The sequence below is a fragment of the Canis lupus genome, chromosome 13, assembly GCF_011100685.1.
Source record: "Canis lupus familiaris isolate Mischka breed German Shepherd chromosome 13, alternate assembly UU_Cfam_GSD_1.0, whole genome shotgun sequence".
NCBI classification, from domain to species: domain Eukaryota; kingdom Metazoa; phylum Chordata; class Mammalia; order Carnivora; family Canidae; genus Canis; species Canis lupus.
The window spans coordinates 60,551,772-60,575,801 of NC_049234.1; the positions used below are offsets into that span (position 1 = coordinate 60,551,772).

At 35.3% G+C, this 24,030-nt stretch overlaps 1 long non-coding RNA gene and 1 other non-coding gene across 3 annotated transcripts in view; one reads left to right on the forward strand and one right to left on the reverse strand.

The window, feature by feature from the left end:
* LOC119876948 overlaps window positions 1-11,593 on the reverse strand; it is a 25,877-nt gene extending 14,284 nt beyond the window's left edge. Inside the window, exons 1-3 of one of the 2 annotated variants that reach the window (XR_005369076.1) lie at window positions 11,498-11,593; window positions 8,810-8,932; window positions 737-786 (exon numbers count right to left, since the gene is read on the reverse strand). This is a non-coding gene — a long non-coding RNA (uncharacterized LOC119876948). The remainder of the gene's footprint in view (window positions 1-736; window positions 787-8,809; window positions 8,933-11,497) is intronic. The other variant, XR_005369077.1, reaches the window with a different exon arrangement.
* LOC607475 lies at window positions 11,501-23,195 on the forward strand. The gene is made up of 9 exons (XR_005369075.1): window positions 11,501-11,579; window positions 13,902-13,965; window positions 15,283-15,303; window positions 16,217-16,231; window positions 17,055-17,081; window positions 17,872-17,898; window positions 18,669-18,698; window positions 19,964-20,036; window positions 22,791-23,195. It is a non-coding gene; the product is annotated as an uncharacterized LOC607475 (transcript).
* The last annotated feature ends 835 nt before the right edge of the window (window positions 23,196-24,030 follow it).

The following is a 24,030-nucleotide window of genomic DNA, read 5'->3' on the forward strand; positions in this document are numbered from 1 at the left end:
AATTTAAATTAAAATCTCAAAGCCAGTAATTAGAACAAAACATGTAGTTAAGTATAGCAATATAAGATCATAATAATAGTGATAAGAATTTCATTTATATTGGATTCTAATTTCCTAAACACTGGCATATAATATTGCTCCATTTCTGCAGCAATTCCTTGAGATGAGAAGATATATATCAGATTAATTTACAAAACAGTCTGAAACTAGAAGAAGTGGAATATCCATAAAAAGTTCGGTTAGCATCCAAAATCACACAAAGATTCAAAAATATAAAAAGAAAATTTTCCTCTGATGAGAACTGTTAGGATCAACTATCTTAATTTACATCTTCAAATTGAATTTCTAGTCAAAACCATATATGTATGTTTTATATCTATTAAAATAATAAATGGGTCAAAATGAAAAATATGCAACAGTGAATCCAAGAGAATTGCTGATATTTACTGAGCATTGACATGTGTCAGCCACAGTTCTACACCTTCAATGTTAACTAGGTTCATGTTCATATATACCTGTGAGGCTGTTAACATTATCAGCCCCTGTATGGGTGGTACCAACAGGCACAGGGAGGCTAAGTAATTGCCCGTGGTGATCACAGTGCATGTAATAATGAAAGAGGCACAAATCCCACCCAGGAGTTAAGCCCTAGGACCCTTCCTCTGAAACATTCCACGTCTGAGGCTACGCTGCACACACATACCACTTGGAGATTAAGTTGAGGAGGGGATTTTACCTTTCATGGCATTGGTCCACAGCTTGGTTTTCTTCTCCAGTTTGGTCGTCCTGAGTGATGGAAAAGGATCAGACAACATTCCCAACTAACTCTATGTGAGACGAATAACATTACTGGTGTGAATAAAAGCTGGGCTGTGTTTTCAGAACAGGACCATTCGCTTTGTGGTCACTCCTTAGTTCTCTGTTTTGCAATTGCGGATCTTGAATCCCTTAACTGAGAGACTTGATAGAAATGAGTTACTGACTCACATATCCTGAAATTCATCTTTAGAAGGAGAAACAAATTTATAGAGACATTTACTAAGTGCTAAATTAGAATTCCAAGCACAATGAAGGAGTAGTATGGAGAGGCCAATTGATACCTAGACAAAGGCCTCATATGACCTCTAGGAAATTCAGACAAAGCAAGAAATATCAAAAGGACAACTAAGGTGGAAGTAAATGAAATTGACAGAATATTTACAAAATACACCTACAATAAATACATCTCGGGGGCCCTGGGTGGCTCAGTCAGTCAAGTGTCCAACTCTTGGTTTCGGCTCAGGTCCTAATCTCATGGGTTGTGAGATCTTGCTTCACGTTGGGCTTTGTGCTAATTTGGGAGTCTCCTTGAAGATTCTCTCCCTCCGCTCCCCACCCTACTCTGTCTCCAGAATAATCTTTTTAAAAAAATGAAATCTGGCAGAATAATTGTGAGGGAGTTGTTTTTAAAGACACTCAAATTTTCAAGGGATATTTTACTTAATACAAGTGTTTGAAAAATAGACATTCAAATTAAAACAAGGTATTGTCATTTAAGAAGTAGTAATATATTTTATGGCTAATAAACTACTAGGAAATTAAAATATTTCTTGAAATGTTGTCAAAGATATAAATATTTCTCATTTAATGGAGGATTAAATAGAACCTTGCAGGGCAGCCTGGGTGGCTCAACGGTTTAGCGCCGCCTTCAACCCAGGGCATGATCCTGGAGAGCCAGGATCGAGTCCCACGTCGGGCTCCCTGCAGGGAGCCTGCTTCTGCCTCTGCCTGTGTCTCTGCCTCTCTCTCTCTCTCTCTCTCTCATGAATAAATAAATTATAAATCTTTTAAATAAATAAATAAATAAATAAATAAATAAATAAATAAGATGAACCTTGCAGAATCTGGCTATTATCTAACCAACCTTTAGTCATTTGCACAACAAATACATGCTAACAGCCTATTATGTCAGCACTAGGATATTAATTAGCAATAAATATATATAATTATATTTTTGCAAGGCCAGAATGTAGATTTGCCTGTTGATACGTATTATGCCCATATGCATCATATACATGCATATGTACATAAATATATATGTATATTTTGAAATATAAATTTTATTGCTAATCCAATATTTTCTCCTGATTCATAGATTTGACTAGAAAAATCATTTCTACAGTTTCCACGTCTATCACATCACCTAATATATGTTTGACTGTTTGTTGAAAAGGCAACAATCCTGAGCCAAAGCAAGATTGTGTGAAGTACTGTCTGTATAGTTTGTACTCTTCCTTTTGATCGTGTTGGACATGTCAGATCGGGATTGTAGTACCACATTAACTGTATTGATGATCAGCTGAAGTCTCTGTAGCACAACTGCTGAGACACAGAATCACACATCTCTTGCAAAACATTAAAATTTCAGATGCATTTCTAGCCGTGTGGTCTTTTTATTTCCATCCCTCATAGGTAGAGACCAGGCCACTGTTGACTAGAATAGCTAGTTCTCTAACAGCTAAGTGAGGCCATCTGGACGTCACTGAAGGAACTCTGTGTACACATAGGGCCTTCAATCTCAAGTGTGCCTCTCAGACCCAATGTCTGGGAAGCTTCAGGCTATGGGCCTCACTACAGCTGTCCCTCAGCACAATTTTGACCTCATTGTAACAAATCTGTGATTTGTTCCTGTTCCCATGTGTCTCTCCGAAAAAAACTCTCATCCAGATTCTCAAGTCACAGTCCCTGCTGGCCCAGAGAAGAGCCCAGAACATAACCCTCATAAGAATCTAATATTGGGAACCTAAACATTCTAAGGCCTTCCATTAGTGGCTAGACAGTTTTTCCAACAAGTGTCAAGCACTTTTGTCATGCCAGATATTTTTTCTAGATGTCGTCAGAGGGCAGAAAACAAATTTCCCGGCTTATGGCACTCACATTCTAATCATTAGAGGAAGAAAACAAGCCAGAAAAGAAACAATAGGATCTACACCAAGTGCTGATAAGCGCACTACAGAAGAAGAAGGCCATTCTGGCAAGTTCAACTTTTACCTCCTGAAACAAAAAGAATGTGAGAGTAGTGAAGGAACCCAGTTGCATAGAAGAGACAGTAAAAGCAAATGCACTGATGTAGGTGCCTGTGCAATGGGAGAGCACGTCCTGGCCAGCAAAGGCCATAATGGCCTTACAATGTATGTTAAGAGAGTCACTATGTGATGCATATTTGAGAAGGGTGAATGAGTAAATGTAGGGGACTTTTTGTTTGACTTCCAAGAATCCTCTTGTCATTTAAGGTTCCCTTGTAGTATTCCATTCCTTTTATTTCCCCTTGGCCTCCTTCCTTTCCCACTCACCTGGGCTTCACTCTTGATCATTTAAATATTCTCCTTAAAGTTCACATTGACTCCTTGCCTTTGACAGTCCTACCTGGAAAAGCCTAATCCTGGAAAATCTCTGAAAATCTACTTCTACTACACTTTTACCCTGGCAGTTAAATTCCAAAGGATAAGAAAAAAAGAAAGAAAGAAAAAGAAAAAGAAAACCAAAAATGACTCCTGACCATATAATTTTTCCTTTTGTCAATTTATGTTTTCTATACTCTATATTATAAAACTGCTTTCAAAACCTTCCTTCTGGAGTTAGAATTAGCTATATTTTCCTTTTGTTCCCCTCAAACTTTTAGTAGTTTCATTATTCTCCTCAAGGCTTCAATGATCTCTACCTCCTCCCCTCCATTCTTAGAAGAGCCTTTTCCTTTCTCCATCAATTGAATACCCAACCAATTCGTCATAAACACCCACCTCCCAGTGTATCCTTCTACCATGATCTTAATCTGGACACTGACGTTTCCCTTCTAGTTTCAAAGGTATGCTGATCTTGTGTTCCAGAGCCAATTTCTCTTTCTCTCCTTTTTTACTCCCTACCAAAGCTTTTGTTTTCAATAGGAATGGTTGTGGTGAAGTAGTAATAATGACTATAACATGAAAAATGTACTGAGCATCCATTATGCGCAATATGATTATATGCATTGTCTCAATCTCACAATGTTTAATGACTGCACAGAGATAATTGGAGCTTGCTCCCAAAGGCACTACTGAATTTGGTCCTGTTGATTCAGTCTTACTGCTCTGTAAGTGTCTGTGTGATTCCCTTCCTCTCACTACTTCTTTGCATCAACTGCGTTTTCTCAGACTTAACATCGATGATCAGTAGGGTTTCGACCTCAACCTCTTTCCTCACTATATTCTTTCCTCTATCATCTTGCCAGTTTAAGAACCTTAATTACCCCAATAATTGCCCAAATATTTCAATACGATCCTGAATTTCTGCCTCCAATGTAAACTGACATACCCAGTTGTCTCCTGGTCTTCTCTGCTTATTTTTGTATTTCCTTAGTTACAATATAAGCACGGTGAGTATGTTTTCTCTTTGGTCTCCTGTCCATAGAATGCATCCATGTGAGCTCATTTTTTCTTCTAAGTTTGTCAAGTCTGTTTTTTATTATAATAAAATGAAACAGGAATATATTATTGACTCTAGTTGCTCTGCCGGTAACTGAATAGGCTTGGAGGATTTGTAGACTCAGATAACGGTTGTGGTTCTATATTTCTTTTGGAAATGTGGAAAATAATGAAAAAGTAAGTCATCAAAAAATATTATTTTCACCTAAGGAATCTGCCAGAATCTCTCAGGAAGTAAGTCACAGCATTTTTATGTTACATAAGCATTGAAAATTATTTTTTCCAAACCATTAGAGTTATTTTATTACACATAATTTATTTTATAGAAATGTGCATGGCTGAAGAATGTGGACATCCTTCCTTGTTAGGCAAAATGTGTTGTCTTACACAGTTAGATATTTTATTCTATGTAAAAAATCTGCATTTTTTCCTAGGAGAAAAACCAATGTTCATGAGAACTCTACAGAGGTCTAACATATGTAAGGGCTTGTGTTCTAATACTATTCTAACATTTGGAAAAGTTAGTCTGCTGTCTAAATAATAGGGACAAACTTAAAACATGTTCATTTTCTAGCTATGCACAAAATATCTGTGTTAGTTTTATTTTTTGAGTGAATCAATTAAGGGAGATTTATTCTTGCTTAGCTACACTACTATCAAACTTCTTGAAATTTTTAAATAACGGAGATCTTGCTATTGAGTGTCTTCCATTACCATAAGCTTGTGTTTCCCCAACATGGTATTTCAAATATTTGTCAAATACAATTCTTATCCAGGCTATATTTAATGAACATCTTTAATTTATACTGCTTAACACTTTAGTTTAAGAAGAAATTTTATATGATAACCGCAGCCACAGCTTTATCCTGTAGTTATATGTACAGTTTTCTGATACACATGAATATAAACAAAATTTTTTAATTCTTCTATTTATATACTACCTAAAATTGTCTTCTAAACGTATCTAACTAATATTTATCGCGTATGTATTACATGTCAGACTCATTTTAGGACTCTGAAGATAAAGCAGTCTGTGACCCACAATATTTCTGTCCTTACCAATAGTTATTAAAAAGGAATTTGGGGGGGCTCCTGGGTAGCTCGGTCTGTAAATGTCTGCCTTCTACTCAGTTCATGATCCCAGGACCCTGCGATCAAGCCCCACATTGGGCTTCATGCCCCACAGAGAGTCTGCTTCTCCCTCTGCCACCTCCATTATTCTCTCTCTCTCTCTCTCTATCTCTCAAATAAATAAAATCTTAGGAAAAACTGAGAGCTTGTCTCTTAAGATCAGGAACATGACAGAGATGTCCACTCTCACCACTGCTATTCAACAGAGTACTAGAAGTCCTAGCCTCAGCAATCAGACAACAACAAGAAATAAAAGGCATTCAATTTGGCAAGAAGTCAAACTCTCCCTCTTCGCAGATGACATGATACTGTATATAGAAAACCAAAAGAATCCACCCCAAGATTGCTAGAACTCATACAGCAATTCAGCAATGTGGCAGGATTGCCACAAAATCAAATACCCAGAAATCAGCGGCACTTCTATACACTAACAATGAGACTGAAGAAAGAGAAATTAAGGAATCAATCCCATCTACAATTGCACCCAAAAGCATAAGATACCTAGGAATAAACCTAACCAAAGAGATAAAGGACCTATACTCTAAGGACGAAGGACACTTTTTAAATCCAGGAAGACACAAAGATATGGAAAAACATTCCATACTCCTGGATTGAAAGAATATATATTGTGAAAGTGTCTATGCTACCCAGGGCAATTTACACATTCAATGAAATCTCTATCAAAATACCATGGACTTCCTTCACAGAGTTAGAACAAATAATCATCAGATTTGTATGAAACCAGAAAAGATCCTAAATAGCCAGAGGAATGTGGGAAAAAAACAAATCTGGGGGCATCACAATGCCAGATTTCAAGCTATATTACAAAGCTGTGACCATTAAGATGGTATGGTATTGGCACAAAAATAGACACATAGATCAATGGAATAGAATAAGAGCCCAGAAATGGACCCTAAGCTCTATGAATAACTCATCTTGGACAAGGTAGAAAATAATATACAATAGAAAAAGGCAGTCTCTTCAAGAAATGGATTTGGGAATATAGGACATACATGCAGAAGAATAAAACTAGACCATTCTGTTATACCATACACAAAGATAAACCGAAAATGGTTCAAAGATCTAAATGTGAGACAATAATCTATCAAAATCTTAGAGGAGGATACAGGCAACAACCGTTTTGAACTTGGCCACAGCACCTTCTTGCAAGACACATCTCTAACAGCAAGGGAAACAAAAGGAAAAGTGAACTATTGGGACTTCATAAAGATAAAAAGCTTTTGCACAGCAAAGAAACAGTCAACAAAACTCAACGACAACCTACAGAATGGGAGAAGATACTTGCAAATGACATATCAGATAAAGGGCTAGTATCGAAGATCTGTAAGGAGCTTATCAAACTCAACACCCAAAAAACAATCTAGTCATGAAATGGGCAAAAGACATGAATAGACATTTCTCCAAAGAAGACTTAGACATGGTCAACAACAACAAAAAATGCTCCACATGACTTGCCATCAGGGAAATACAGATGAAAACCACAAGGAGATACCACTTACATCAGTGAGAATGGTTAAAATGAGAAGACAGGCAACAACAAGTGTTAGGGAGGATGTGGAGAAAGGGGAACCCTCTTGCACTGATGGTGGGAATGAGAATGCAAGCTGGCAGAGCCACTCTGGAAAACAGTGTGGCATTTCCTCAAGAAATTAAAAATAGACCTACCCTATGACCCAGCTAATGTGCTATTGGGTATTTACCCCAAAGATACAGATGTAGTGAAAAGCCAGGACACCTGTACCCCAATGTTCACAGCAGCAAAATCCACAATAGCCAAGCTGTGGAAGGAGCCTCGTTGTCCTTCAACAGATGAGTGGATACAGAAGTAGTCTATATATACAATGGACTATTACTCAGCCAACAGAAAGGATGAATACCCACCATTTACTTCGATGAGGATGGAACTGGGGAGTATTTTGCTGAGTGAAAGAAGTCAATTGCAGAAAGACAATTATATGGTTTCACTCATATGTGTAATATAAGAAATAGTGAAAGGGACCGTAAGGGAAGGAGGGGAAACAGAATGGGGAAAAATTAGAGAGGAAGACAAACCATGAGAGACTCTGAACTCTGGGAAAGAAACTGAAGGTTGCTGAAGGGAAGGGGGGAGGATGGGGTAACTGGGTGATGGGCATTAAGAAGGGCACGTGATGTGATGAATACTGGGTTTTATACTATATATTGGGAAATTGAGTTTCAATAAAATATTTAAAAAATGAAATGGTACCACGTTTTATAACTGCTAAGGGATAAATATCCTTTTCTTTTACAAAACAATGAAAGGAGAACTTTAAAAATATATGTAACACAGAGAGTAGCCATTGTTCTGCTATTCTACCTAGCACCCTTTCCTCCTCCTCCTGATAAAAGCACCACTCCCTTCTGTCCCCCCCCCCGCCTTTTATAGAGCTCTTGGTCTCAATAGGTGACTCAGGGGAGGCTACAGCATGGAGCACCCAGCTATGCCAATCCTATCCCTCCCCAAGCCACAGTGGTGGGTCTGTATTCAAACTTGGCCAGCGTATATCTTGTTCTACTGACCCCTGTGACAGTTTCAATGATGAGCTTATGACTATAAGTAGGACAAGTGGTATTATTTTCTGGATTGATTTCAGGAAATCAGGAGAGACAATATTTTGCCTTTTTCAGAAGTTATATAGTTGGAGTCATACAGAATGTAGAGTTTTCAGATTGGCTTCTTGCACTTAGCAATATCCATTTAAGTTTCCTTCATGTGATTTTAGAGGTTCACACCTAATTTCATCTTTTTTTTTTTTTTTTTATGACAGTGTCCTTAGAGCTTTATAAAACAGGCGGGGAGGGACAGATTTAGCTGATACACTATACTTTGCTGACTTCCAATCTAGATAGCTTATTTCTTTTTAGCACTAAATCATATTTCATTGTATGGATGCACCACACTTTATCCTCCACCTATTGAAAGCCATCTTGTTTACTTACAAATTTTAGCAGTTATGAACAAAGCTCCTATAAACAAAAATAAAAAATAAAATAACTTAATGATCATTTAAGTTCAAACTCATTGTAAAAAACTTTAGCTCCCTACTCTGCTTTTTATGTATATGTTGTCATATTTTGCATGTTTCATATTTGTGATTCATATTTTTTTACATCTAATTATGGCCATTTCTTTTGCACCAAAGAAGTCCCTTTAATACTTCTTGTAAGGTTAGTTTAGTGCTGATAAACTTCTTTACCTTATGCTTGTTTCGGAAACTATCTCTCCTTCATTGTGAATGATAACCTTGTAGGGTTGATTGTAAGTTTTCTCCTTTCATCACTTGTGTCGTGTAACTCCTTTGTGGTCTACAAAGTTTCTGCTGAAAAATCAGATGAAAAATAGCCTTTAGGGTTTCTCTTGTATGTAACAGTTGCTTCTCTCTTGGTGCTTTTAAAATTCTCTCTTATATTTAATATCTGACATTTTAATTATTATGTGTCCTGGTGTGGACCAGGATGGGTTCGTCTCATTTGGAAGTCTGTACAGTTAAACCTGATGTCCATTTCTTACCCCAAGTTAGGGATATTCACAGGTACTAATTTTTCAAATTATTTAATGCCCTTCTCTTCCTCTTCTGGGAAATTTATAATGCAAATGTTCATTTTCTTAATGTTGTCCAAGAGATCTCTTAACCTATCTTCCTTTGTAAAAACTCTTTACACTTTTTGCTAGTTAGCTTGGGTACTTTTCATTAGCCTGTTTTCCAGATCATTGATACATTCTTCAACATCTCCCAGTCTACTGTTGATTCCCACTTCATTTTAGTAATTCACAGGAGACTAGACACCAAATGGTTTTTTAGTTGAATAAATCATCATTGCAGAACCTATCACAGACTATAAACTATTTCATTGTCAGACAAATAAGGAAAGGAGAAAAAAGAAAAAGAGGAGGAAGAGAAGAAAGAAAATCCAACAAAAATACCCATTCACTGTTTGCACACTTATGCCACAATGTAATGTCAGACTTATGATACAGCAATAGCACTTTATTGATGTTTCCCTTGTAATCGCATTTTCAAACAGAACACTGGTTAGTTAAAGAGGAAATGATATCTGTTTTACTTAAGAGTAAAATATCAGGACATGTTCTGGTCCGTCAATATTCTATAATGACCTATTGTCCTGGAAGATGGCAAGAGAATAAACACAAGAAGGTTATTCCACTGCTTAGATTTCACCTTGTTTCCCATACTCTCAGGCCAACCCCATGCTTTTATTATGTTAAAGCAGAAAGTAATGAGTGGAATCAAGTTGACATTTTGATGTCCAACGTAAAATATGGGTGAGTGAAGTTTAATTGTAGATTGTAAATGTGTATATTCACGTCTCTCTATTTTTATTACCTGGCAGTTTGGTTTTGTTGCAGATACTGTTCGGTATTGCCCGTAGAGAGTTAGTTCACTTCTTCATGAGGTTATGAATCTCCTAGATCTATTACAATTGTGCCTACTAACATTGCTTACATAAATCAATCAAAAATTAAGTGAAGGAAGAAATTAGGCGAGAGGTGGAGGGAGACAGACAGAAACTACTTAAAAAGAAAGGAAGTCATATGATAATTCTAAATGAAAAAGCAGGGCTTGTTTTTAAAAATCAGGTTTATTTCAATACTTACTAAACTAAAGATTAGCTTTGCTTTGCACTTGAGAAAAGACTATATATCTTTTAGGCTTATAAATAAATGAAGTATGTTCCTTAATATAAATAATTTCTAATGTCTGGTTCAAATATATCATAGATTATTTACCATTAGGTAAATATTGTCTTGAAACACCTGATAAAAAATTAAACTTTCAGTTTTATTTACAGGACCTAATTTCTAGATAAATAATACATTATTGAGTCTATCATTTGGTTTCTCAGTCTTTATGCTACACACATAATTGCCTGAAGATACTGTTTAAATGAGATTCCTAGTGCATCTCTAAGCTTCTGATGCAGTGCATCTTGAAAGAGGGCCTATGAATTTCCATTTCCAGAAGTTCTCAGGTTATTCTGATTCTGATGGTCTCATGTATCACTTTCAGTAACAGTGGACTATCATGTAACATTTACAACCTCTAAAAATGATTTTCTGATATTCAGTTCTGACCACTTTGAATTACTTAACCAGTAGCAAAGCAGTGACTTTTTATACAAATTTACCTGGAGACTAAACAAAAATAAATTTCCTCCTTTCTAGTGTAAAATGTACACATGGCTTCCACTGAGGAACATGAGCCCCCTTAAAGGCTCAAGTAAATTCAATTCCAAAACATATGTTTCCAGTTACTTGTGAGGTATGTAGACTAAGCATCTATGGTCATTTGATTTGAAAATAAGAATTATTTTATCATACAGTACTCAATAGATGACTGAATTTTGGCCAATTTTGGATATACATCAAGACTTAAAGCATGCCAAAGCCAATTGAAGAAAACACATTTTAATAGTTTGGAGGAAACACACGAGATGAATGAAGACTCCAATTTTGTTATGACAGTTGTCACCAGTTATTAGACACAAGTAGAATTTTAATAAAATGGTATCATTTTTGGCATAGAGTACTTCCGTCTTGGACATGCATTTGTTGAAATAGGGAGATGCTTTGTTTCAGAAACATTTTTACTCTTTCAATCATTTATTTCTATGCTTGGTTTCTTGCAATTTTCTTTCCCCTTTGTTTTATTCACAGATGCCTAGACTAAGACTGGGATTAATATTTGATGGGTCCATTTGTTTCCTAGTCATCTGCTTTACAATCTCCTATTGTAAAATCACCATGTTCAGTTTATCTTGATTTCTGGGGACAGGTTTGGGGCATCATTTTCAGTTTAATAATATGTTCTCATATTTGACATGATTTAGAAAAACAAATGGAGGATTTCAGTGTATTTAAATACCTCGGTCCTCTGGTAAAGCACATCATCTCTTAGGGCTTCAGAACTTTGGCCTCTGACTCCTGAGTCTTCTCTCTGCTAACAGGTAATATGTTCATGTACAATCAAGTATGAGGTTATATTTTAATCCTTTGTGTTTTTTGGAATAAGTTGAAAACTACTTAGAAAATGTATATTACTGCCTAGTAATTTCTCATGAAGAAACAATTTAAAGACATAATGACCTGATGTGAGGATCTGAAGGTGAGTTCAGGATTTCAGTGCCTCTGAATTGACAGTGATCATTGGACAGAGAGACGGATGTGTCAAATGGAGGAGATGTGCTCCATCATCTCTGCTGGTGGGATTTTCTAAAAGCTTTTTTAGTTCCTTGATTACGTATGTGACATCAGCTTTGTTAAGAATTATTTTTACCTTTAACTTAAAGTTTAAATTTAGAAGAAAATGGTATCTGAATAGATCAGATCTCTTTTAGGAAACACATGTATTCAAAAGTTTTAAGTCACCTTTTTAAAAAGTTACTTTATTCCCAGCACTAATCATTTTCCATAATCTTTCCATGCTCTTTTCATCATTCTAAATAGTTTGTTTCTGCATAATTAATAATGTATAAAGGCACTTTTTCATTTTAATAATTCATTTCATTTAACCCATTTTAATTTTATTTTAATTTGGCTGGGAAAAAAAAAACTTGTAGTATCTCAGACTTTTATCATTCTGTTCCTTGGGAACTATTATTTCAAAGCCCTTAATAATCTATCATTTATCTATCTATCTATCTATGATCACTTTCTGTTAATTTCTCCCAATCTTCTACTTTTAACAAAATGCCAGCTAGAAACATCCTATTCTGTATCATAACATGACTGAATATTTTGCTTAGCAAGTAGATGATAGAAAAATTTCACCAAGAAATATTTAATTCTCATTAATTGTCTAATGCCACAGATCTGAGTTCAAACTATTGGGGCAAATTAGCAGATAAAGAACAAGGAAAATGTCATTAGCCCCGAGGTCTGCTTTGTATGTTAAAGATTTAGAGTTATTAGCAGAAGAACAGTTGCTTCTCCCTATAGACATAAGTCGTTACTCTAATGTTCTATCAAAACTGGTGGTTGAGAAAAAAAGATTTGACCTATTATTTATCTTATATTTTGAAAAATTTTTATTTATATGTCTTCAATTAAGAAATAAATAATCAGGATTTCTGGGTGGTTCTACTGGTTGAGCATCTGCCTTTGGATCTGGTAGTATTCCAGGGGTTCTGGGTTTGAGTCCTGTATGGGGCTCCTCGCAGAGAGCCTGCTTCCCCTCTGCCTAGGTCTCTGCATCACTCATGAATAAAATCTAAAATCTAAGAAAGAGAAGAAAGAAAGAAAGAAAGAAAGAAAGAAAGAAAGAAAGAAAGAAAGAATTTCTTTTTCTACAGCAATAAAATTGGATTCGCTTACATATAGAGAATTACAAATACATGTCAATTAATCCCATATCATGTTAATTTAGTTGAAGTGGTTAATATGGAGAATACATTATTTTCAACAATTCTATTTGTCAAAGTATCTACAGATATTGTCCCTGGAAATTCTTTTTTTTTTTAAGATTTTATTTATTTATTCATGAGAGACACGGAGAGAGAGGCAGAGACACAGGCAGAGGGAGAAGCAGGCTCCATGCAGGGAGCCCAATGTGGGACTTGATCCCAGGACTCCAGGATCACGCCCTGGGCTGAAGTCAGGCACTAAACCACTGAGCCACCCAGGAATCCTAATCCCTGAAAATTCTTTTCAATTTGATGTTTCTCTGCCAAGTATCATTCATTTTCCAATACCAGGGTCACACCATCTACACCCTTCTCAGCCAGGAACCTGGTTCCTTTTCACTCACTCTGTTAAGAAACCAGTCCCTGTTGCTTGTCATTCTGTCTTCTAAACATTTCTTTACACTCATGCCATTCTGTGGCCACCATAATCTCACAACAATCTAAGGGCTTGGCCTGATCCCATCATTGTCCTCCTTACATGCTGAATGATGTCCCTTCTAGCATGCTACCCTCTCCTTCTTTTGTGTTCTTCAGCTGGCTCCCAACACCTCTCCTTTCTTCTATATAGCCTAGCACAAAAAAAGCCTAGCTTTTGCTTTATTTTAATGTCCTCATCCTCTTGGTCTCTTCAAGATGTCCCTTTTGGGTGTTTCTATAGCACGTTCCTATTTCCAAATCGTGGCACCTATATTGATTTAGCAATGTCCCCTGCCAACCTCTAAGTTCCCTCATGTCAGGCAATGTGCTTCCACTGTCTTTGTGTTTCCAGTGTGTTTCCCAAGGCTTTGGAGAATAGTCAGTCAATAAATGTTTGACTTGCAAATGCAGGAGTGAATATGCTACTGATTTTCACATATGCTTTCACAGGAATCAGCCAAATATGAAGATCTTTGTCTTTGCCTTTGTCATGGCCCTCATGATTGCCATGATTGTAAGTATATCCGGAAATTTTGAACAATATATTCTCAGTAGTTCTCCAAGGAGTCTCCTTATTTCTTGTGTTCTGGTCATTGTTTGCATTTTCCTGATAACAGCTTTATAGATTTTAATATTTTTTATTAGCCATTTCTTTGAATTAAGCTAGACATTCATTAGGGGTTTAGAATAAATCTTGGGTGCACACACTCACATACACATGCACAGACACACACACGTTAAATACACGTGGACACTCAGGTGTAATTAGCTTAATATAAAAGCAACAGTTTTAAATGAGCTCCATGCAGCTGTGCAGGTAAGAAGCTAATAAAAGACATTTAAATATTACAAGGTCTAGACCAACCAAATGTCAGGAGTTCCTGCCTCTATTAAATCATTTCCTTGTATGTCACTAGGTAAAACTTGACCTATCTGAAACTTTCTTCCTCCTCCACTTCCTCCTCCTCCACCTTCTTACCTCCTTCTTCTCCTCTTCATCCTCCTCTTCCTCTGCGTCCTCCTCCTCTCCTATTCCACTTCCTCCTTCCCTCTCCTTTTTACCTTCCTTCTCTTTCTCCTCCACTTCCTGATCTCTTCCCTCCTCTCCTGTCCTCCCTCTCAACTTCCTGCTTCTGTCCTTCCCCTCAACCTTCCCTTTATTCTCCCCTCTTCTTTCACCTCCTTCTTGTTGCCTCTTCCTACCTTTGTTTCTTATTCTGTTCAAATAATGTTCTTTTCTGGGTATTCTTTGTGTCTAGTTACTGACATATTCATCAAGAAATAATACTTCTTCAATCAATCCAACAAGTTCTAGTGGATGTTATCAAAACAAATTGTTTATGATATCACAGTATAATACTTAGTTTTCTAATAAAAGAACAGAATTGCAAAAAATAAAAATATAAGAACAAAGAAAAACATAATACCAGACTCTATTAGCACAAAAAATATTTGAACATCAGTATCTCTTAAACTATATAAAACATAGCCATGTTAAAAAAAAATTTGTTTTGAAGAAACCCAAAGCTTAGCTTTTCAGTATCTCTCTGTTCACACATGATAGATTTTCCTTCCTTTCACACATGCAAAAAAAATTGAACCAGAGTGATTTGATACTGGAATGTAGCAAATTATTTATAGCAAAAACCTACTCTTTGCTAATTTTAAACATGTCATTAAACAACAGCAATAAAAACTATTTAGCATATCAGTTATGAAGAATTTGTCCTCATTCTGTTTAATCATAATTATGGCAGCTTGGTGCATTTTTGTACTCAATTTGAAGTTATAAAATGAAGATGCTCATTATTATTTTTTACTTTTTTCCCAGGGAGCTGATTCATCTGAAGAGGTAAGACATTTTCATTCACTTCAGGGAGCTGATTCATCTGAACAGATAGCGCATTTTCATTCACTTCATTTGATAATGAAGCTTGTACTAAGATTTTAATCTGTTTTTATTTTAACAGAAACATTTTTTTCCTTACCATAAAAGTTTTCCCCTGATAAGGTCATATACTACAAACATATTTTGTTCCTATTTATTCTATAAGAAGAATCAATACTTCTCTCTGAATCATATCTATGTGTTAAATTGTTAAATACTCATAACATTTATCCGAATGAAATGCACCAGTGATATCTCTTATTATTTTGACATATCCTATCAGAGATAAGGCCTCCAAAATTCTTAGTCGTATAGTAAATTGATGAGTTTAAATGGCACCAAATAAGAAGGATCAGTAGGATAGATGAGGGATATTTGGATTAACAGAAGCTAATACTAAAGAATATGGAACTTTTGAGAATCAGTAAGCTTATTATGAGTCAAGAGTAAAGATGGCTATGACTTTGACTATGTAAAAAAAATTTATTTTGAAGGAATCCAAAACTTAGCTTTTTAGTATCTCTCCCATTCACATATGATTTTCCTTCCTTTCATACATACAAAAAATTTAATGTAGCAAATTCTTTTTGACAAAAACCTACTCTTCACTCATTTTAAACATGTTAGTAAACAAAAAAAAATAGTTCAGCATATCAGTTATGAAGACTTTGTCTTCATTTTGTTTAATCATAATTATGGCAGCTTGGTGCATGTTTATACTCAATTTGGAGTTATAAAATGAAGATGCTGATTATTATTTTTTACTTTTTTCCCCAGGGAGGCTATTTATCTGGAGAGATTAGACCTTTTCATTCACTGATAAACTTGATAATGATGCCTGTATTAATATTTTAATCTGTTCTTATTTTATCCACAGAATCTTCTTTACCGTGTAAGTTTTCTCTTGGTATTGTGCTATAGTACAAACATATATTGTCCTGAGTATTTACTCTATAAGAAAAATCAATACTTCTCTCTGAATCATATCTATGTATTAAATTGTTAAATGCTCAAAACATTTATCCTAGTGAAATGTACCAATGATATCTCTTATTATTTTGACAAGTCCAATCAGAGATAAGGCCTCCAGAATTCTTAGTCATATAGTAAATTGATGAGTTTAAATGGCACCAAATAAGAAGAATCAGAAGGATAGATGAGGGATATTTGGATTAACAGAAGCTAATACTAAAGAATATGGAACTTTTGAGAATCAGTAAGCTTATTATAAGTCAAGAGTCAAGGTAGCTACGACCTTGACTATGTATAAAAACTTGTTTTGAAGGAATCCAAACTTAGCTTTTCAGTATCTCTCTCATTCACATATGATTTTCCTTCCTTTCACACGTACAAAAAATTTAATGTAGCAAATTCTTTTTAGCAACAACCTACTCCTCACTCATTTTAACATGTCAGTAAACAAAGAAAAAAAAAACTAGTTCAGCATATCAGTAGTGAAGACTTTGTCTTCATTTTGTTTAATCATAATTATAGACATCATTATGTCCATAATGCCATAATGCCATATGCCATAATTATGGCAGCTTGGTGCATTTTTATACTCAATTTGGAGTTATAAAATGAAGTGCTGATTATTATTTTTTACTTTTTTCTCCAGAGAGGCTATTTATCTAGAGAGATAATACATTTTCATTCACTGATAAACTTGATAATGATGCCTTTATTAATATTTTAATCTGTTCTTATTTTAACAGCCATATCCACCAGTTTATCCTTACCCTGTAAGTGTTCTCCTGATATTGTGGTATAGTACAAACATATTTTGTCCCTGAGTATTTATTCTACAAGAAGAATCAATACTTCTCTCTGAATCTTATCTATGTGTTAAATTGTTAAATGCTCATAACATTTATTCTAATGAAATGTACCAATGATATCTCTTATTATGTTGACAAGTCCAATCAGAGATAAGGCCTCCAGAATTCTTAGTCGAATAGTAAATTGATGAGTTTAGATGGCACCAATAAAGAAGGATCAGTAGGATAGATGAGGGATATTTGGATTAACAGAAGCTAATACTAAAGAATATGGAATTTTTGAGAATCAGTAAGCTTATTATAAGTCAAGAGTCAAAAAAAAAAAAAAAAGAGTCAAGGTAGCTACGACCTTGACTATGTAAAAAAATGTGTTTTGAAGGAATCCAAACTTAGCTTTTCAGTATGTCTCCCATTCACTTATGATTTTCCTTCCTTTCACACGTACAAAAAATTTAATGTAGCAAATTCTTTTTAGCAAAAATCTACTCTTCATTTTAAACATGTCAATAAACAAAAATAAACTAGTTCAGCATATCAGTTATGAAGACTTTGTCTTCATTTTGTTTAATCATAATTATGGCAGCTGGGTGCATTTTTATACTCAATTTGGAGTTATAAAATGAAGTGCTGATTATTATTTTTTACTTTTTTCTCCAGAGAGGCTATTTATCTAGAGAGATAATACATTTTCATTCACTGATAAACTTGATAATGATGCCTTTATTAATATTTTAATCTGTTCTTATTTTAACAGCTATATCCACCAGTTTATCCTTACCCTGTAAGTGTTCTCCTGATATTGTGGTATAGTACAAACATATTTTGTCCCTGAGTATTTATTCTATAAGAAGAATCAATACTTCTCTCTGAATCTTATCTATGTGTTAAATTGTTAAATGCTCATAACATTTATCCTAGTGAAATGTACCAATGATATCTCTTATTATTTTGACAAGTCCTATCAGAGATAGGCCTCCAAAATTCGTAGTCATATAGTAAATTGATGAGTTTAAATGGCACCAAATAAGAAGGATCAATAGGAATAATGAGGGATATTTGGATTAACAGAAGCTAATACTAAAGAATATGGAGCTTTTGAGATCAGTAAGCTTATTATAAGAGTCAAGGTGGCTACGAACTTGATTGAATATGTAAAAAATGTTTGTTTTGAAGGAATCCAAAACTTAGCTTTTTAGTATCTCTCTCATTCACATATGATTTTCCTTCCTTTCACACGTACAAAAAATTTAATGTAGCAAATTCTTTTTAGCAAAAACCTACTCTTCACTCATTTTAAACATGTCAATAAACAAAAATAAACTAGTTCAGCATATCAGTTATGAGGCCTTTGTCTTCATTTTGTTTAATCATATTTGTGGCAGCTTGGTGGATTTTTATACTCAATTTGGAGCTATAAAATGAAGATGCTGATTATTATTTTTTACTTTTTTCCCCAGGGAGGCTATTTATCTGGAGAGATAAGACATTTTCATTCACTGATAAACTTGATAATGATGCCTGTATTAAAATTTTATTCTGTTCTTATTTTAGCAGCCATATCAACCAGTTTATCCTTACAATGTAAGTGTTCTCCTGATATTGTGGTATAGTACAAACATATATTGTCCCTGAGTATTTATTCTATAAGAAGAATCAATACTTATCTCTAAATCATATCTAGGGAACCCTTGGTGGCACAGCGGTTTACCGCCTGCCTTTGGCCCAGGGCGCGATCCTGGAGACCCGGGATCGAGTCCCACGTTGGGCTCCCGGTGCATGGAGTCTGCTTCTCCCTCTGCTTGTGTCTCTGCCTCTCTCTCTCTCTCTCTGTGTGACTATCACGAATAAATAAAATTTAAAAAAAATTAAAAAAAATTTAAATCACATCTATGTGTAATTGTTAAAGGACACCTTGATTGATTGTACTTAATTATGATACACTAGTAAAAGACCCCAAGTCTTAGCGCTAGTAACAATTATATGGAAATTCATAAGGCCAACCTGAAGAAGCCAACTATTCTCTTGAAACTCAAGTATCTCTGTCTGGCAAATAATTGCCTTGGCCAAAAAGAATAGTTGAAATTCCAATTCTATTAAGTATAATATATGCCTATTGGAGCATAGAGGCTACTAAAACACATAGGAGTTGGTAAGTCTTCACCTTCTGATTCTTTTGGAGGGTGATGAAGTCATTAGGCTAAGTTTATTGATCATGTTAAATAAGATGGGAAACTTCATTTATTTAACATTTTTCTTAATGAAATGTACCATTGATATCCTTTATTATTATTTCAGTGTGATAAGGTCTAAAAAATTCCTAGTCATACAGTAAATTATTGATTTAAAATGGCATCAAATAATCAGAAGGAAAGAGGAGGAAAATTTGGATTAACAGAAGCTAATATTAAGGAATATGGGATTTCTAAGAGTTAGTAAGCTTATTATAAGTCAAGAGTCAAAGTAGAAATTCCACCTAACCTGGAATTAGCAATTTTCCTTCTCCCTGGAATATTCAAGGATGGGCAAAGTAGGAGCTTGGAGGTGGTATTATAAAGAATACGTAAATCTTTTATAAATGGTTGGCTATAATTAATCCTTCATGTATTATAAAATGATGAAACTGTCAACAAACAGTAAAGCATAAATGCTTTATCATTTTACCTTCTTTTAAACATTTCTCTTAAAAAACTGAAAACATAACCAAAAGTTAGAAAAAACAATCATGTAGCCGATATGTAAGTTCCTACCAAGTTTAACAACCTAAATTCTTAATAGAAGTTAAAGTGAAATATTTGCACAGCAATTGTCTCAATTCTCATCCATTGTCTCTTTCCTTTTGTTTGTAGGCCCCAGAACAATACCCTCCTTCTTCTTAGCCATCATTTTGAATATTAGTAACCCTAGGACATGATTATGGCGGTAAGCTGGAACTAGTGACATTTTATTCTTCAGATGTATCAATGGTGGTGTTAAAACTAGAGAAAACAAAAACAAGATATTAAAACAAAAGCAGGGATGCCTGGGTGTCTCAGGGGTTGAGAGTCTGCCTTCTGCTCAGGGCATAATCGCAGGGTGGGGATAGAATCCACACTGGGCCCCTTGCAGGGAGCCTGCTTCTCCCTTGGCCTGTGTCTCTGCCTCTGAGTGTGTATGTGTGAGTGTCTGTGTGTGTGTGTGTGTGTGTGTGTCTCATGAATAAATAAATAAAATCTTAAAAAAAAAAAAAAAAGAAAGAAAGAATGAAAGCAGCCCCAGTTTAGGATTGGAGCCTGGTGTAGTTCTCCTAAAGTGTGGTTATTTATCTCAATGTTTCCAAAGGAAAATGTCCTGGTGTGATGAAGGAGCAAGGATTTGGGCTGGGAACACTTTTGTTTGTGTTCTGGTTCTGAGGATTACTTTCGCATGACCTTGAACTATTCCTTCTTTTTTTTAAAACTTCTTTCTCATGGACAAAACAGGCATATGATGACACTTCATTAATTCATAGAATCTGTAGCTATTAAAAGGTATATTACATAAAAAACTTAGTTGGAATTGCTGTAATTTACAGCTGCAGCCTGCCCTGCCTCTAAATCTGTGCCCAATATTATTTAAAACTTTATCTTCTAAAAATGTAATCTTTGGAGCCACTGCATCAATAATATCTGGGAAATTGTCAGAAATGTAGAGTCTAAAACCTCACCTTGACCTACACAACATCAGAATCTACATTTTAATAAGATCTCTGTATGGTCATAACGCAATAAACTTTGAAACTTCCTAGGGGATTCCGACAAGCAATGAGAATGGGGACAGCTGCTCTAATATAATACCAATAATAAGAAATGGAAGTATTTCCAATTTGATTTTAAAATGTCAATTTTACCTAAAACAATATTAGATGTTCCAAATTCTATGCAAGTTTCATTATTTCACTGAAAACTAAAGCAGTTTTTTTGGAACTAAAAGAAGACTGTCTTGCAATTCAGAGATGAAACTGTTCTAGAGGATTCCATTATTTTTAATTGCACATGGAGAATTCATTCACCTTGAATTCCCTGTTGCCATTAATGACAGAACAAAGAATCTAAACTTGATTCCATAAGCATTATGTATCGCTGAGTATATTAGAGCAAGGAGGAGGAATATACTAAAACTATTATTTGGCAAAAATTAATTTGGATGAAATGAATAGAGTATAGTTGAGCAGAGAAGTGGTGGAACTGATGTCTTGGTGATAGACTCTGGAGAAATATGAGAGAGAGACCCTACGAAAAGGCAATCAATAGATTTGATGCTGGGTTGGATGAGACACTAAATCAGGGAAGGAGGGGGGAAAAACAGATGCAAGTTATCAGAATTGGATTAGCAAGTAAAAGTGCTGAGCAATATGTGACAGTGCTCTGTTGTTGCCCATTTGTTTGCTGGATCTGTTGTCATTCTTCAGGAAGTTCGGCTTAGTGCATGTTTTGCTAGGTTTCAGTAGGGATGTTAAAAATACTCTGGCTATGTTAAGTTTGAAAGACAATAGCAGTTAAATTGAAAAGTGACCAGGGGAGAAAAAGAAGACAATAGAAGTTCATTCAATCCATTTTTCTATAATGATTCGGTATTTTTTAATTCTCCAAGGTAGTAATAAAAGTAATCCCTTGATATGTAACTAATTTGGCTAGGAGATTTGAAGACATGGAAATAAAGGAATTTGTTAAGAGAGTGGAATGAAATATTGGGAAATAAATACAGTTCCTTGTATGCATTTAAGGAAATAAGGGTCAAACAAATTTGTGTTCATGAGCTGTTACTTGACCACATCATGAGCACTCAGTGAGACAGCCCCTAGAGATACAAGTACCAAGCCAGAGTCCCTGCACTCTACAGCTTATTATCTAGTTTTAAAGATGGATGTAAAAACAAGCAAGCATCAGTCAGAATATCATTTCACAAAGAAGTGTTGTGAGTGGATGGGTTCCTCAGGCCTATCAATACCAGCAGGTCCATGGCACCTGGAGGCAGAAAGATCTAAACAATGATGAAGGCCATTGAGAAACTACCAAATTAATTTAGGATGAGAAATAAAAGTTTGAGGAAAAAAAGAATAGGGATAGCAGCAATTTACTGCAATACAGAGTCTGATTGTGCAAGTTGTGTAGAATGATACTGGTGAAGCTATTTACTGTGAATAATTTTAACCATGGCAGGTTTTGGTCAGGGATCCTTTGTCATCAAAACAAACCCAAAGGTAAATAAGGAGAGAATTTCGTTAGACAAAGTCCTTTGCTTTGGGAGAACACTTAAATCTCAGAAATCTGCAAGTTTCTCAAAATCCAATAGAAATGGCTTTTCTTTTACAGGCTAGAGAGAATTTAGCAAAGATCAGCAGAAACTTTTGAGGGGAACTTAAGCAAGCAATGAGAGATGGCCAATAGGGTGTGACACAAAGCGCCTACTGTGGCTAGCCCATTCTCTGGAACATCTGATAAAGGGCACACTCCATCTTTAGTGCTTGTTCAGGCTTGGGGGAAAGCAGAGCTCAAGGAAGGAGAGAAGCCTGATAAATATTTAATTTGGCAAATAGGCGTCTGTGAACACTTAGTCAGTCTCAGAGGATATCTAGATGCAGTTTGAAAAGAAGTGTTAGCAATGTTTGATATTTAATTCAAATTTAATAAAAATAATATTTCTCTTTCTCCACAGGCTTGGTGGAAAGTCCTATTTGCTTTCTTACTCAAAATGATTCTTCCTAAAGAAAAATCCTTTAATCATCTAGTAACACTTATTAGCCCCAATACACCACATACACCCAAAGTATTTGTAAAATTATGTTTTGGAATTTAATTTTTTAAATTGCATTATATTATGCGTTATATCACAATTTAAAAATAATTGGATCCATCATAATTTCTAGATTTTCCGTAAGAAAAAAGAAATCTAATCAAATAATGTTACATGGACAACACACACCAGAGATTAATGATCAATATTTTGAAAATAGTAATAGTAGTCTCTGAACTATTGGAAAATCTCCTTTTCTCCTCTGTGTTAATAACATCATAAAAATGTTTAAAAACCTTATGCATAATAAACTGATTATCAAGCATATACAAGTTCTCCCATTGTATTTGTTTCTGGGGTAGCCATTACAGATTATCAAAACTGGTGGCTAAAATCAACAGAAATGTATGCTCTCACGGTTCTGTTGGCAGAGGCTTGCTCTTTCTGACAGTTCTAGGGTTCAATCTTCACCTCTACCTAGTTTCTAGCAATTTATTGGCAATCCTGGAATTCCCTGGTTTGTAAATGTGTTATTTCAATCTCTGCCTCTCTTGTCTGCAAGCAATCTTCTCCTTCTGTGTGTCTCTCTTCTTATGAAGATACCAGTCAAATGCACTACTTTTTGTTTGACTGCAAAGAATCCTGTCATTGCAGTTTCCCTTGTAGTATTCCATTCTGTTTATTTCCCCTTGGCCTCCTTCCTTTCGCACTCACCTAGGCTTCACCTTGGATCATTTCAAATTTTCTCTTCATATCACATTGACTCCCTGCCTTTGACAATCCAACCTGGAAAAGCCTAACCCCGGAAAATCTTTAAAAATCTACTTCTTGGGACCCCTGGGTGGCTCAGTAGTTGAGCGTCTGCCTTCAGCTCAGGGCATGATCCTGGGATTCTGGGATCAAGTCACACATCGGGTTCCCTAAACGGAGCCTGTTTCTGCCTCTGCCTGTGTCTCTGCCTCTCTCTCTCTGTGTGTGTCTCTCATGAATAAATAAATAAAATCGTTTTTTAAAAATCTACTTTTGCCACTCCTTTCCCTGGCAGCTACATTATAAAGGATAAAAAAAAAATCTCCCAACTATGTAATTGTCCCCTTTTAGCTTATGTTTTCTATTCTTTACTAGACACTCAGAACTGTTCATCAAACATTTCTTTGTTGGC